The sequence below is a fragment of the Triticum dicoccoides genome, chromosome 2B (assembly GCF_002162155.2).
Source record: "Triticum dicoccoides isolate Atlit2015 ecotype Zavitan chromosome 2B, WEW_v2.0, whole genome shotgun sequence".
NCBI lineage: Eukaryota > Viridiplantae > Streptophyta > Magnoliopsida > Poales > Poaceae > Triticum > Triticum dicoccoides.
Genome location: NC_041383.1, coordinates 626429102 through 626443033, shown reverse-complemented (window position 1 = coordinate 626443033; position 13932 = coordinate 626429102).

Sequence of the window (13932 nt, the reverse complement as noted above, 5' to 3'; positions counted from 1 at the left end):
ATGAAAATATTTTCATCATTACTCAATTATTCATTCGCGCTGAACGTGATCAAGGTTTATTACATACCTTGGTTATCCTCCAACTGCTTTTTCAATTGGCCAAGTTCTTCTTTGGCCCGCTCCAGACTTTGCTTCAGTCCAGAGACTTTCGCGGTATGAGAGGCGGCAGTTGCTATAAACGCCTGCTTATAAAAAAAGGAGGGCGAGGTGCCATAAGGTGAGTCTCCTGCTAACATATATTTGATCCTCTGTCCGGTTCTTTCTTTCAAACACCGAACAGTGTATCAAGGGCTACTACCTATACTATAACACTCTTTAAAACCTCACAACATACCTCAAAGCCCGTTATAAGGCTGATGCAAGCTTCGTTCAGCCTGCTCTCGGCGGAATGAATCTTCTCAACCACCGCACCCATAAGGGAACGGTGTTCTTCAACGATGGAGGCGCTCTTCAGCGCCGCTAATAAGGTATCTGAAACCCCTGGTTGGGCAGAGGTCTCCGGTGGAATAGGCGCACCCCCTCCCATCAAGGGAGGCTGCCTGCTTGATTCTGGAGCCGTATCGGTCTCCAGAATCGTGTCCGGCTGGGGGCCGAATTCAAGATAGCCCCCTCCATCGGTGTCCATGGGAGCCTTTTCTCCCGTGTGTCCAACCACCGAAGTTTGACCCCCTGGTGCCGCCTTGACGGTCTTTTCACCCCCACCTTACCCTGAGTCCCTCTGGGACAAGGACTCGGTGTTGTTCACGTGTTGTGGGGAGGGGGCCTTCGGGGGTGTCCCTCTATCCATAGCATCCGAGCCCAATAAATCCTCCGATCAGGATTGTTCAGTGCGGGACCTCACCGGACCGCAAAAAAAGTGTGGCTCAATGATTAAATGTCATACAATAGTGAGTCTGGATGCACAAACGTGTCCGGATTTTATATACTCATGATTTCACCAGCGGTTGGACCCTGGGATCCCATTCCGGGCTTTTGTCGGCGGCAGTGGTGGATTCCTCCGGAAGAGGAGTCTTTCCCTTCTTGGGCGACTCAGCCTCCAAGTGTGTGGAGGTCGCCCATTTCTTCCTCCCCCTAGCTGGGAGGGACTAACTTTCCTCCTCCTCCTTGTCCTCTCTAAGGAAGAGCGGGCATCGGAGTCTTCGGATATTGTGTCCGAAGTGCCTTGGCGACGAAGGCCGCCCCTGGTCTCTTTGGCCTCTTTCTCGGCTTTCTTCTTCAGCGCCTTATAAGGCGCCGGGACCAGCATCATCATCAGAAGTGGGCTGGCTATCTCTTCCGGCTGTGGGGCTGGGCAGTAGATCCGCCCCGCCTTCTTCGTCTAGCCCTGGGAGAATTGTGGAAAAGCACATTAAGCATTTCCTTTGGATTATGCAAAGAAAAGGTATGACTTGCCAACATACGATGACTTACCGAACTAGCGGGTCGGGAAAGTTGGTGCCCGCGGTCCTCGGCCAAATTCGGCCACGATTTGCCAGACTTAAAGAGCACCTTCCAGATGTCTTTTGTGCGATGAGCCAAAGAACTCTAGCAGGGTCTGGTGCTTGGCCGGGTCGAATTCCCATAAATTGCAGGCCCTGTGTTGACAAGGGAGAATCCGGCAAGCTAGCATCACCTGGACTACATTGACTTCCATTCCTTTGACGCGCGCCTGAAGCACTGATAACTCATCTGGTGAAGACCAGTTTAGGCCCTTCTTGGGCCAGGACGTAAGCCGCAGTGGGGCTCCGGATCAGAATTACGGAGCTGCGGCCCATTTGGTGCCGCATGGCTCAATGACAAAGAACCACTGTTGTTGCCATCCTTTGACAGAATCATTGAATGTTCCTGATGGCCATGTAATGTTGGGCATCTTGCTCACCATGGCTCCTACGCACTTTGCATGCTCGCCACTCACCACCTTGGGCTTCATATTTAAGATCTTCAACCACAATCCGAAGTGTGGGGAGATGCGGAGGAAGGCCTTGCACACGACGATGAATGTCGAGATGTTGAGAAAGGAATTGGGGGATAGATCATGGAAATCGATCCCGTTAATACATAATGTCGCGAACAAATGGGTGGAGGGGAAACCCTAGCCCGCGGAAAAAGTTAGGGAGGAATACAACCCTCTCGTGGGGCTCCGGAGTAGGGACAATCTGTCCCGCCGTCGGAAGGCGGTGGCTAATCTTCTTGGCCAGATACCCGGCCTCCCGAAATTCCTTGATATCCTTCTCCCAAACGGTGGAGGCCATCCACTTGCCTCTAGCTGCGGAGACGGACATTTTCGGAGGTCCTTTGTGGGCGGAGAAGACGAACGCTTGGGCGCTGGAGCTCGAGCAAGAGAGAATGGATGAGCAGAGGAAGAAGAAGGCGTGGGTGAAAAAGGGGAGTCCTTATGTCCTTATAAAGGCAGCAGGGATCCTGCGCCTTCCCACTCGCCCTGAAAACTCGGTTATTTCCTAGGCACCGTGTTAATGGTGCGCTTGGGTTACCCACACCCGTATTGATGAGAATCACGTGATAAGGGTACACGATCTCTGCTTCCACAAGATGTACCATTAAAACCGCCTCACAAGATGTGCAGTAGCAAGTTGAGAAAAACAGTTCGAATAATGACTAGGCCGTGGCGTGATGTCACGCTATGAAAGAGTTGTCAGCAAATTAGATTTGTGGAATATTGTGCTCTCTACAGTGGTGTGTGGAATTTGTTTTGCAGAGCCGGACACGATCCTTGTGTTCAAAATATTCTTTGGAGTATTCGGAGAAGGAACCCGCCTTGCAATGCCGAAGATAATCTGCACGCCGGACTCATCGTCATTGAAGCCTGGTTCAGGGGCTACTGAGGGAGTCCTGGATTAGGGTTCCTCGGACAGCCGGACTATATACTTATGCCGGACTATTGGACTATGAAGATACAAGATTGAAGACTTCGTCCCATCTTCGGGTGGGACTCTCCTTTGCGTGGAAGGCAAACTTGGCAATTCGGATATGTAGATCCCCTTCTCTGCAACCGACTCTGTGTAACCCTAGCCCCCTCCGGTATATATATAAACCAGAGGGTTTAGTCTGTAGGGCAACAACAATCATACTCATAGGCTAGCTCCTAGGGTTTAGCCTCTACGATCTCGTGGTAGATCAACTCTTGTAATACTCATATCATCAAGATCAATCAAGTAGGAAGTAGGGTATTACCTCCATCGAGAGGGCCCGAACATGGGTAAACATTGTGTCCCCCGCCTCCTATTACCATTAGCCTTAGACGCACATTTCGGGACCCCCTACCCGAGATCTGCCGGTTTTGACACCGATAGAGATCAACATGAGTAGCAAATGATTAACAGAAAGAAGTTACTATCTCAGAGTCAAGTCCATATTTAGTGCTAAAATCACGAAAGGCATCGGTATCCATCAAAGATTTAACACAATCAAACTTAAGGTTTATACCTAACTACTTACCTTCATCGAGTTCCCAATCTTCAAAGTTGCATTTAATTCTTTCCAAGAAATCCCATTTGAATTCAATAGTTTTCTTCATAAAAGAACCAGTACAAGAAGTATCGAGCATGGATTGATCATTACGAGAAAGTTGAGCATAAAAGTTCTGAATAATAATTTCTCTTGAGAGCTCATGATTGGAGCATGAATATAACATTGAATTAAGCCTCCCCCAAGCTTGAGCGATACTTTCTCCTTCACGAGGCCAAAAATTATATATATAATTCCGATCATGATGAACTAGATGCATAGGATAAAACTTCTGGTGAAATTCCAATTTCAATCAGTTGTAGTTCCAAGATCCAATATCACCACATAGCCTATACCATGTCAATGCCTTTCCCTTCAAAGATAAAGGGAAGTCCTTCTTCATGACTTCATCCTCGGGCAAACCTACAAGCATAAATAATCCACAAACTTCATCCACGTAGATTAGATGCATATCAGGATGTAATGTTCCATCTCCTGCATAAGGATTAGCTAGCAGTTTCTCTATCATACCCAAAGGAAATTAATAACAAATATTTTCAGTAGGTGCAGTAGGTTGAGGTACAACCCTTTGATCTTCTGGTCGGGGTGAAGAGACCCTGAACAAACCCCTCAAAGTATTATTTTCCATAGTAACAAGTGATAGTAAATCTCAGCACACTATATAAATGTTTCCTTACGAAATTCAACTTACGAAAGGCGCTTCACTCCCTGGAAACGGCGCCAGAAAAGATTCTTGATGACCCACAAGTATAGGGAATCTATCATGGTCCTTTCGATAAGTAAGAGTGTCAAACCCAACAAGGAGCATAAGGAAATGACAAGCGGTTTTCCGCAAGGTATTCCCTGCAAGCACTAAAATTATCAGCAACAGATAGTTGTGTGATATGATAATTTATAACGAATGACAAGTAACAAAAGTAAGTAATGTGCAGCAAGGTGGCCCAATCCTTTTTGTAGCAAAGGACAAGCCTGGATGAACTCTTATATAAAGCAAAGTGCTCCCAAGGACACATGGGAATTACTGTCAAGCTAGTTTTCATCATGCTCATATGATTCACGTTCGTTACTTTGATAATTTGATATCTTGGTGGACCATTGCTTGGGTGATGTCCTTCCTTGGGCGAGACTCCCACTTATGATTAACCCCTCTCACAAGCATATGCAACTATGAAAGAAGAATTAAGATAAATCTAATCATAGCATGAAACATATGGATCAAAATCAGCCCCTTACGAAGCAACTCATAAACTAGGGTTTAAGCTTATGTCACTCTAGCAACCAATCATCTACTTATTACTTACGAATTCCTTCCCGTAGGCCCAAATAATGGTGAAGTGTCATGTAGTCGACGTTCACATAACACCACTAGAGGAAATACAACATACATCTCATCAAAATATCGAACGGATACCAAATTCACATGATTACATATAACAAGACTTCTCCCATGTCCTCAGGAACAAACGTAACTACTCACAAAGCATATTCATGTTCATAATAAGAGGAGTATTAATTATCATTAAGGATCTAAACGTACGATCTTTCACCGAATAAACCAACTAGCATCAACTAGAAGGAGTAATCAACACTACTAGCAACCCAGAGGTACCAAATATGAGGTTTTGAGACAGAGATCGGATACAAGAGATGAACTAGAGTTTGGAGAGGAGATGGTGTTGGGGAAGATGTTGACGGAGATTGACCCCCTCTCGATGAGAGGATCATTGGTGATGACGATGGCTTTGATTTCCCCCTCCCGAAGGGAAGTTTTCCCGGCAGAACGGCTCCGGTGGAGCCCTAGATTGGTTCTGCCTAGGTTCCGCCTCGAGACGGCAGTGCTTCATCCCAAAAGCTTCCTTCTGATGTTTTTGGTCAAAACACACTGTATAGTATAAGATGGTCATGGGGGCCTGCCCATAAGGCAGGATGCACGCCTGGGGGGTAGGGTGCCCCCACCCTTGTGGATGACTGGTGGGCCCCCTCTAGTGCTTTCTTTGCCCAACATTTTTATTAATTCCAAAATGACTCTCCGTGAAGTTTCGGGACTTTTGGAGTTGTGCAGAACAGGTCTCTAATATTTGCTCCTTTTCCAGTCCAGAATTCTAGTTGTCGGCATTCTCCCTCTTCATGTAAACCTTGTAAAATAAGAGAGAAAAGACATAAGTATTGTGCTAGAATGTTTAATAACAGCCCATAATGCAATAACTATCAATATAAAAGCATGATGCAAAATGGACGTATCAGGTACCCAACCTCATGAGGCTGCGATGATGTGAGCCATGACGACCAAGGCCAGGCGGGCGCCAGCGGGTGAGGGAGTCCTGGATAAGGGGGTATCCGGACAGCCGGACTATATTCATCGTCCGGACTATAGAAGCGTCAAGATACAAGACTCAAGACTTCGGCTCGTCTCCGGATGGGACTCTCCTTTGCGTGGAAGACAAGCTTGGCGATCCGGATATTATATTTGCTTCCTTGTAACCGACTCCATGTAAACCCTAACTCTCCGGTGTCTATATAAGCCGGAGAGGATGGTCCTTAGAAGGCCGATCACAATTACAATCATACCATCATAGGCTAGCTCATAGGGTTTAGCCTCTACGATCTCGTGGTAGATCTACTATTGTATTCCTCATATCTTCAATATTAATCAAGCAGGAAGTAGGGTTTTACCTCCATCGAGAGGGCCCGAACCTGGGTAAACATTGTGTCCCTCGCTTCCTGTTACCATCAACCTAAGACGCACAGATCGGGACCCCCTACCCGAGATCCACCGGTCTTGACACCGACATTGGTGCTTTCATTGAGAGTTCCTCCGTGTCGCTGCTGCAAGGGCTCGATGGCTCGTCTTGTTGTCAAGCATGATATCACTTCTGGGGCAGCGCTGGCTATAGGCCAGACTCTCTGGCTTGGCGGCTTCATTATAACCGCCCCATCGACTGTCGCGCCGACGATGGCCTCTCGGGTCATCACGCATAACCTTCGCATTGGTTCGGAGCTTTCCGAACAGATGGATCCGATGGAGCTTGCCTCTCTTAACGAGCTCTTGGATCGCATCGCCGCCTTGGGAGTCGCTACGGACTATGACTGGATTGGGCTTAAACCCGACCAGAGGGACATTAGATCCCCGCCGGCCACCCATGAGATAGAGGTAGTGGAAGAATCACACGTGGGTCGCCCCTCAATTTTGAGGATGGATTATGTGTGGATCACCGAATTCAGTGAGCCGAACAACCACCCAAGGGATTACATGACCCAGGTCCCGGACTTAGAATCGGGCGCTGGGCCAAAGGGATCAGGTAATACTCCAGATCCCGAACTATTAGGCTCGGTACTTCCCGTGCCCCCGGGCGTCAGATCGGATCAAAATCCGGCTTCAGCCAATGACGCCTGCTCGGACTTAATCCGTCTCTCCAGTGTCCGGCAGGAACCCCAGGAGACGGTACATCATTACTGGGCAAGATTTCTCCTTGCTCTTAAAATGGTCAACGACTGCCACGAGGAGGACGTAGTCTCTCTTTTCTGCAGAAACTGCACGAACAAAGGACTCCATAATGATATAAGTCGCCATGACATAGAGCACCTTACGGACTTGGCAACCATAGTACAAAAGTACTGTGCGATGGAAAGTGCCTGGAAAACCCAGACAGAATTTTGGGATAGTACGTCCCTCACCGGAACCTTTGTCCGAACTAAACAGTCGAACTCTCGTAAGTCGACCAACTCAATTCCCAAGAAACCAAAGCCCGCCCCAGGGCGTGGAACCGTATTGGAAGGATGGATCAACGGGCCGTGTAAGCTTCACAGCACGCCGGATGCTACGCCGACCCATAGCCTTAGAGCATGTTGGATACTCTGGTAGTTAGCTAAGAGTGGCAAGGATCTCCTCGAGAGCCATATAGCAGAACCACATCCCGCCAAAGAACACAATACGGTGCTAATAGTCTTCGAGACCTTCACCTCAAGCAATAGGCGCAAGCGAGCGCATCGAAGCTCCGCTGAAATTTTCCAGGTGGCAAAAGTAAATCCGTGGAACGATACTACTATAACCTTCAATGTCAGTGACAAACCCCAATTCCAGTCTGTCCGGGCGCCGGCCGCTCTGGTCCTCAGCCCAATAGTGGATGGCTTTCGGCTCACTAAAGTACTCATGGACGGCGGAAGCGGATTAAACCTAATCTATGAAGAAACCCTCAAAAAGATGGAGGTTGACAAAAGCCGCATTGAACAAAGTGGGACGACCTTCAGGGGAATTATCCCTAGTCGGGAGGCTCGGTGTGCGGGAAAAATCACACTCGATGTGGTATTCGGCACCCCAGAGAATTACAGGTCCGAAGAAATCACATTCCAAGTGGCTCCTTTCAACAGCGGATACCACGCCCTTCTAGGGCGATACGCGTTTGCGAGCTTTCAAGCCATACCCCATTACAGGTACATGAAGCTTAAAATGCCCGGACCCAATGGGATCATCACTCTAGCTAGTGATCCGGATGTCGCACTCCGTGCCGAAAACAAAACCGCAGCGCTGGCCTTGGAAGCATTATCCGAAGCCCTAGCGGCATAATAATTAACCATGCTACGCGCCACTGTGGACAGGGACGATGTGATACTCGATAAGCGACCCAAGTCCACCTCATTCAAACCCGCAGATGAGATAGTCAAATTCCAAGTCCACCCAACGGACCCCATGAAGACAGCTTCCATCGGGACACAGTTGAACCCCGCTATGGACGTTGCACTGCGCGAATTCTTGCGCGAGAATTGGGATATCTTCGCCTGGCACCCATCGGACATGTCGGGCATCCCACGTGGATTGGCCGAACACAGCCTTAACATACTAAAGGGATACAAACCAATTAAACAGACCCTAAGGAGATTTTTGGTGCCCAAACAGCAAGCCATGGGGGAGGAGCTAGACAAGTTACTTGAGGCCGGATTCATCAGAGATATCAAACATCCGGATTGGCTGGCGAACCTGGTAATGGTACCAAAGAAGGACAAATCCTGGCGCCTGTGCGTCGACTTCAAAGACCTTAACAAGGCTTGCCCCAAGGATCCCTTTCCCCTCCCTTGCATCGATCAAATCATCAATGCCACAGCCGGACACGACTCGCTGTGTTTCCTTGATGCATACTCTGGATACCATCAAATAAAGATGGCAGAGTCCGACCAAGCTGCAACAACTTTCAAATGCCATACGGCCCTTTCTGCTTCAACACTATGCCTTTCGGGCTTAAGAATGCCGGAGCAACCTATCAACGTATGATTCAAACATGCCTGGAAAAGCAAATCGACAAAACAGTGGAGGCATACGTGGACCACGTCGTCGTAAAAACAAGACACGTCGAAACTCTAATTGATGATTTGAGGCTTACGTTCGACAACTTACGAACATACGACATCAAGCTGAATCCGGAGAAATGCGTTTTCAGCGTCCCCTCTGGAAAACTGCTGGGCTTCATCGTTTCCAATAGAGGAATTGAAGCTAATCCGGCAAAAATCTGAGCTTTGTCACAGTTGGCTATACCAACAGACCTCAAACACATTCAGATATTAGCTGGATGCGTGGCTGCTTTGAGCCGCTTTATCTCCAGGTTAGGAGAAAAGGCATTGCCTCTTTATCGCCTCCTTCGGCGCACCGAACACTTCGTGTGGACAGATGCAGCCGCGGCCGGACTAGATGAAATAAAGACCTTATTGGCCAGTAATCCAGTCCTAACAGCGCCAACTATCGGCGAACCTATGCTGTTGTACATAGCTGCAACACATCAATTCTAAGCGCAACACTCGTCGTCGAACGAGAGGTTGACGGATACAAATTCCCGCTACATAAGCCGGTTTATTACGTGTCCACGGTCCTCACCGGATGCAAATCCCGATACCCCCACTATCAAAAAATTGCATACGCAGTCTTCATGGCATCCCGAAAGCTACGACACTACTTTCAAGAGTGTTCGATTTTGGTGGCCTCCGAAGTACCACTCAACGATATAATAAATAACCACGATGCCATGGTCCGGATTGCTAAATGGGCCATCGAACTCCTTCCATTCGACATAACGTACAAGCCTCGGCGGTCTATCAAGTCGCAAGTATTAGACGACTTCGTCGCCGAATGGACGGAAGCCGAACTCCCTAAAGAGTACGGCGCGTACTCTAACTGGATCATGCACTTTGACCGCTCTGAAATGCTGGCCAGATTGGGAGCAGGTGTAGTCCTGACTTCTCCCACCGGAGACACGGTCCAGTACGTCCTCCAAATATTATACACAGACTCCAACAATGCAGCCGAATACGAGGCTCCGTTGCACGGTCTCCGGATGGCAGTCTCTATGGGCATTCAACGCCTAGAGGTACCCGGGGATTCAAACCTCGCAATATCACAAATAAATGGAGACTTTGATGCCAAGGATCCGAAAATGGCGGCCTATCGCAATGCCGTCCTTAAAATGTTAGCTCGGTTCCAGGGGCTCGAATTCCACCATGTGGCTCGAGAAAACAATCAAGCGGCAGATGCCCTTGCACGCATCGGCGCTAAACGCGACCCCGTCCCACCTAACATATTCCTGGAAAGGCTGTTCAAGCCATCCGTGGTATGGGAAGGAGTCCGGCTATACCAGCACGGATCCGAATACATCCCCAGATTCCGAACTATCAGACATAGTGGGAGGTTCTACCACCGAAATAACATCGTCAGCCCACGAAATAATGGTTGTCATCACTGTCACGCCCAATATGCGACCCTATCCAAAAGGAACTCGAAGGTCCCACCAAGGATAGACCCGCATATTGAAACGCTTTTGCAAGGTGGATATCATTACATCAACATTACATAATAGATGGGGATACATACAAAAGGCATACAATGCCACACCAATACAACATCACAATACATTAGAGCATCATCCGACTATGGATGAAACACAAACAGAAACTCAAACGACATTCACCCTGCTAGCCCAGGCTGCCGACCTGGAACCTATCCCTGATCGAAGAAGAAGCAGAAGAAGAACTTCAAGACAAGCAAACATCGCTCTCGCGTCATGATCATCGCATAACCTGTACCTGCAACTATTGTTGTAGTAATCTGTGAGCCACGAGGACTCAGCAATCCCATTACCATGGGTATCAAGACTAGCAAAGCTTAATGGGAAAGGAAGGGGTAAAGTGGTGAGGTTGCAGCAGCGACTAAACAAGATATGGTGGCTAACATACGCAAATAAGATTGAGAAGAGAGAAAGCGGAACGGTCGTGAATCTAGCAATGATCAAGAAATGATCCTGGACTCTTGCTTACGTCAAACATAACTCAAAATTGTGTTCACTTCTCGGACTCCACCGAGAAGAGACCATCACGGCTACACACGCGGTTGATGCATTTTAAATCGTATCAGGTGTCAAGTTATCTACAACTGGACATTAACAAATTCCCATCTGCCCATAATCGCGGGCACGGCTTTTGAAAGTTTATACCCTGCAGGGGTGTCCCAACTTAGCCCATGATAAGCTCTCACGATCAACAAAGGATATTCCTTCTCCCAGGAAGACCCAATCAGACTCGGAATCTCGGTTTACAAGACATTTCAACAATGGTAAAACAAGACCAGCAAAGCCGCCCGATGTGCCGACAAATCCCGATAGGAGTCGCACGTATCTCGTTCTCGGGGCACACCGGATGAGCCAGACGTCAGGTTGGCATAGACCCTGGTTGCCCAGGGGGCGCCGGACATCGCTCGGTTTGGACCAGCACTTGGAGAAGCACTGGCCCGGGGGGGTTAAAAATAAAGATGACCCTCAGGCTCCGGAAACCCAAGGGAAAAAGGGCTAGGTGAGGCAAATGGTAAAACCAAGGTTGGGCCTTGCTGGAGGAGTTTTATTCAAAGTGAACTGTCAAGGGGGTCCCATAAATCACCCAACCGCGTAAGGAATGCAAAATCCGGGAACATAACACTGGTATGACGGAAACTAGGGCGGCAAGAGTGGAACAAAACACCAGGCATAAGGCCGAGTCTTCCACCCTTTACCAAGTATATAGATGCATTAATTAAATAAGAGATAATGTGATATACCAACATAATCCTGTCCACCATGGAGCAATCTTCAACTTCACCTGCTACTAACAACGCTACAAGAGGGGCTGAGCAAAAGCGGTAACATAGCCGAACAACGGTTTGCTAGGAAGGTGAAAAGGTTAGAGGCTGCCATGGCAATTTGGGAGGCTTGAAGAGCAAATGATAGGTAGCGCAGCAAAGCGATAGAACGAAGCAACTAGCATGGCAATGATAGTAGTGAGATCCAGGGTAGCGGTCATCTTGCCTGAAATCCCGCAAGGAAGAAGAGCGAGTCCATGAAGAAGATGAACGGATGAAGCCGAACCAAGCATAGACGAACGATTCCTCACGATCGCAATGAAACGGGAACTATCGAGAGAAGCACACAACATGGTAAACACACCACACATATACAAGACATGATGCGCAACCAAGCATGATGCATGACAAGGCTACATGAAGCTACTCATGGCAAGAGATGATGCAAACAACAACAACACATCAATGCAAGTTTAAATGAGGCCGGAAACAACATATAACAATTCCGATAAGTCCTTGTATGCAAATTTCGAAATTGGTCCAGATCTGAATAAACCTTATATTCAAGTTGTTAAACAGCAAGTTAAGATGCACCAAGATGATCTACACGCGATTCTAGTCAAGTTACATGTAAAGTTCATTTAATTCGGAGCTATGGCCTAGAAGATATGAGCAAAACAAGTTAAACATGGCATTGATGCAAAATGCATACAAACATCAAGCAACTACCTAAAAACAAGGATGCAACATGATAATATGAAACTACATGCAAAACTAGGCAAGTTTCATATAGAGCACACTCAAAACGGAGCAACGGTTCAACACACACACATGAAACAAGTTTAAAGGACAAGCTGTCCAAAACAGCAACTAGGCATCTTACAAGCACCAAAACAACATGCTACAGCACCTCAACAGGAAAACAAAAGGCATGGACATGATGTACAGGTAAATCATAACAAAACAAGAACACTGAGCTATCTCCAGAAATCCTTAGAACATGCTCAAAAACACATGGCAAGATTGCAAACAATAACAGTTTCAGACTTTGCAGAAATAACATCAGGTTGCAATGTTTAGAGCTGTCAAACAACATGTTACAGGAACTTAACATGGAAAACAAAGGCATGGCATGAACCTACTAATTGCATAGAACAAAAATCCCTTACTGACCATGAGCAAAAAAGGATCAGAAGATATGATGGCACCCATGTAAACATGGCAAATGATATGACAGATTCAAACATGGCAGGAACAACAATAAGTAGGCATGTTCGTAAGCTTGTACCACTCACCACAGAGCAATACATGGCATGGCAAGGTAGCCAACAGTAATAAGACCTATTTATTAAGCTAAGCATGGCAAGAACAAGTTCATAGGGTGCATGGATCACTAGCAAAGCACATGGGAAAACTGAACTTAATGTTAACATGCTGACAGCAACATTATTTAGCAACTTGAGAGCACGATTACAACAAGCTACAGCAGGCTATAAATGCAACCAAGGGCATGGATGGATAGAGCATGAAATTTATAAGAAAATATCCTTAGTGAACACCTCCAGACTATGCATAGAATGACTTGTAGCAGCAGGTTTATATAGCATCACAAAATAACAGATTCAGCCTAGCAAAACAGCAACAGCAAGTACCCTACTTCACGAGCTTAATGCACTCAGTACAAGACTCACAAAAAAACATGGATGGCACCCGTGTAAAGATGGCATGTCATAGTTAAAAACACATGTAGAGCTCATGCTCATAGGATGCACACAAAAAATGCAACAAAAATGACAAATCACCAAGTTCTAACAGTTTCAGCAGATTAACATCATATAGCACTCTTGCAACAATGATTCGGGCATCAAGATGAACTCAAACAAACATGGCACAATGGAATGAAATGAAGAGCATCTCATGATGAACATTTTGATATATTATGCACACAAAACAGAGCTATATGAATGGAGATATGACAGGTCAAAGGGGCACCAAAATATGACAGAAAAAGGGACTTAGTGGAATAATGAAGTCAACAATAATGAAGTCAACCTCGGGTCCGCATGGATAACGAGGATGGCCGGGGTTTCGCCGGAGATGTCGAGGACGGGTCTGGGAAGGACGAAACGGGACGGGGACAAGGCGGATCCGGGCGCTCCTGCCCGGATCTGACCGGGGCGACACTGGAGACGGCAGGCGAGCTCGCCAGAGGAGCTTGGGGCGGCGGTGCTCCTCCCAGCGGGAAAGGCGGCGCCCGGGGCCGGAAGAGGCGGCGGGGACGCGGCTGGCGGCGGAGGTCGGGACGGGGCCCAGGCGGCGTGGCAGGGAGCTCGGGAAGGAGCCAAGGCGCCGCGGCGGGGCCACGCCGGCGAGGCGGA